Source organism: Hylaeus volcanicus, chromosome 5, assembly GCF_026283585.1.
Source record: "Hylaeus volcanicus isolate JK05 chromosome 5, UHH_iyHylVolc1.0_haploid, whole genome shotgun sequence".
NCBI classification, from domain to species: domain Eukaryota; kingdom Metazoa; phylum Arthropoda; class Insecta; order Hymenoptera; family Colletidae; genus Hylaeus; species Hylaeus volcanicus.
The window spans coordinates 6,360,074-6,363,466 of record NC_071980.1 but is presented as its reverse complement, the minus strand read 5'-3'; the positions used below and the strand labels follow the sequence as shown (position 1 = coordinate 6,363,466).

The following is a 3,393-nucleotide window of genomic DNA, read 5'->3' as shown; positions in this document are numbered from 1 at the left end:
ATCAGTTTTTCATTGTTCTCTTCGGTTCTCTTCATTTATAATATTGGGTTGTCCAGAAAGTTCGTGCCAACTTTCAAGAAAAATTCAAAGACATTTGAATTTTGATATATATTTATTGAATTAAATATGTACCATTTTGTTCCACAGCTTTTCCACCTTTTAAGGGATGTACACATGTTATTCGTTTCCAACAATTCCGATATATTCAGACCTGTATCGCCTACTAAAAATCGGCACGGACTTTCCAGACAACCCAACAGTTTTATATAATAGTTTCATTTATCAGTTTTCTTCATTTCTCTTCATTTTTCTTCGATTCGTGTTCACCAGTTTCCGAACAGATTTCATTAACATTAGATTTCATTAGATAGCTCGGAGTAATTCTCTATGACTTTCTTCGTGTCTGTACAGTAGTATTTATGTTTCTTCGGTTACAATTTCGATTCAACTAAATTCTACCCTCAATAGTTCCGAGCTTTCTACCAGTTTCCATTAATTTTCTTCGGTTCTCCACCGTGTTCTCCGTTTCCCTTCGCTTTCACCCCCAATCGACTTCCACACCCAGCACCTCGAACCTTCCCCAAAATACCCGTCAGATATCCCTCGTAGGGTGATAAATGAACGGGCAAAAAAATGTCTGGAAACGTCGAAAAAGTAAGGGAGTAGACGCCAATGGATCTCTTTGCCCCACTATGTTTCCGTGGCGAATGTACTTGGCGTATAGAACTCGTATCGGCTGCTCCGCGAGCACAAGGAAGCCGGCTCGTCGTCCTCGTCGTCTTCTTCACTCTTTTACCACCTCTACACCGCCGTAAAGAGAGAACCAATGTGGGCGATTGGGCACCTGTCGCTCCCTGCGTCCTTTCTTTTTCCTTCCCGTATCTCCGCCGTTCCATTCCGTCTTCCTCTATCCCCTACCATTTTTCTTCTTCCACAGCATCCTTATATTCGCCGCTCTTCTCCTCCTCGCGCCGTTTCTTCTACGTAACAGCCTCCTCAACTATCTTATTTCTTTCTTTCGTCGCGTTTCTTCAGGTCTATACCGCCGATCTGCCAACCAGCCTCAACTGCCTCCGTGATTCCTTACCCTTCTCCCTCTCGCTTTACTCGCCGCTGTCTTCTATCGTTTCGTCCTTATCCGTCTTCTTTTCGCGGGGTTCCTCTTCCACTTTGCTTCATTGAGCGTCGGCTATTTTTCTTCGGAGGATACGCGGTTCCTCCGCGCGACTGGAAATCTTCGCGATTGTTATTAAACCGGGAACGTGGATATACGATCCGCGTCTATTTCGTTTAATAAATGGTAATTACCGCAGTAATCGTCGAGTACGTTTGAAATTTCTTGAAATTTCTTAGCTACCACTTAAATGCACATCGATTCTAATGCACATCGATTCTAATGCACGTTTGGTTAACTGTTTTGGGGCACGGTGGGATTAAAAGTGTCCCACCTTTTTGATGGACCGTAATGCATGGTGGGACATTTTTAATCTCACCTCGAAACTTTGCAATAGCTGGATGTGTACAGGTGTGATACCTTTATTAATGAAAATATGACAATTTTGTTTGATTTAAAACGCAATAAAATTCCTGTGCAACATGGATATATTTTATGACTCGAATTCCTGTGCCGCAAAGAGTTAAGACTCGAGTTGTGCACGTATTCATGTGTAATATTCGTAGTATTAGGTTGTCGCGAAAGTTTCTTTCGCGAGTTGCACTCAATTATTTTATGTTGCCGTGTTTATATAAATAGACAATCAAATTTCATAGATATTCATGTTGTAATAGTAACGGAGCAAAATGAATCGTGCACAATTCAAGGATGTAACATAAAACATAAACTGCTGTGCATGTATTACTTATCAATACAGCGAGAGAAACTTTTCGGACAACCTAATAGATCGAATCGAATATAACGAAACGACAAATAAGTATTTCCACCTAGACTGGAATTACAAAAAGAAAATAAATAATAAATAATTGACGATCGAATATAAACCCGCGGAATTAATTTCGACATGAATAATTAAATTTGTATTTAAATTACTCCGATAATAGTCGTGTACGTTTGGGATCTGTTAGAAGAAGAATAATAAGCAAAGCTTTATGACTGCACTAAACCTCGTATGAGATTTACGTTATGTATCAGGTGTAGAAATAAATTATACGTCTCTATATTAAATCCTCTGTAACTCTAGTTTAAACAGATATATTTACTCGCAATTAGAATGACTCGTAATTAAACATATTATAACTACTGTTATGCTTGCGATCTGTTAGGAGAAGAATACTAAGCAATATCTGGACTCTGTATATATAGATAAATAGACAAATAAATACTGCTACTACGTTTACAACAAAATATAAATATAACGAATAATATAAATGACGATTGAATAGAAACCCACAGAATTAATTTCTCCGACTAATAATAGATGACGAAGAATAGATAGAACTAATAGCAGATGATTGAATAAAAGCCTACAGAATTCATTTCTACGACTGATACATAAGCAACGTAGAAAATTCGCTAAAATGATTCAATTGGCCAATTTTCTAAGCATTAAAAGCGAGTTTGTTGATCGGTGACTACGCCATTGAAAAGTCTACAGCGGTCCCATGTATTGTGAGTGGGAAAAGAGGTAAAGAAGGGGAAGGGCTACCCATTCGGTAGCAAATGCTGGTAACCCGTCGCAAGGTCAAGATCAGTCGGTTAATCCTATCCAGTCAGCCGAGGCCCTTGCACCTTGGAGGACGAACGACCCTCGCGCAAGAAACTCAAATTCCACATTAAACAATCTTAAACGCTACGATCACGATTCATCTTTCTTTGATTAACCAATCTAATCCGCTTTTACGTGACTATCGATACCCTTTAAGAATCACTCGGTTGCTAAAGCTAACGAAAGGAAAGGTACGAGTGTACTTCGGAGTAATTTAAATATCTCAGTGCTTCGTCGAGTCACGTGATGATTCCCAACTCGTTAAACAATTAATGAAAGTATTATTAAGGATCGAATTCCTAGTGTTGTACTTCTATGCATTGTATCCGGAGTATCGAGTGCTTCTGACCGTATGCGGTTGCGAGAATTTAGTGCTTTCAAGTATGCAATTCCAAATATCGAGTGCTTCTGGGTATACAATTCCAAGTATCGAGTACATCTGACTATTGAATTCGAAGCATCAAGTAATACCGAGCATTGAATTCAAGGTATCGAGTTCTTCCGAGCAGTAAATTTCAAGTATCAAGTACTTACGTCTGAGTATTCAATCCCAAGTACTGAGTGCTTCTATGTATTCAATTCCAAGTATCAAATACTTCTAAATAATCAATTCAAAGTATCAAGTGCTTCTGAGTATCCAATTCCAAGAATGAAGAATCTCTAACTATTC

The 3,393-nt window shown here is 38.8% G+C and overlaps 1 protein-coding gene across 1 annotated transcript in view; it reads left to right on the top strand.

The window, feature by feature from the left end:
• Window positions 1-2,680: 2,680 nt before the first annotated feature.
• LOC128876657 (zinc finger protein 726-like) overlaps window positions 2,681-3,393 on the top strand; it is a 5,736-nt gene continuing 5,023 nt past the window's right edge. The window contains exon 1 of the mRNA XM_054123186.1: window positions 2,681-2,914. The gene's annotated coding sequence lies outside the window, so the exon portion shown is untranslated. The remainder of the gene's footprint in view (window positions 2,915-3,393) is intronic.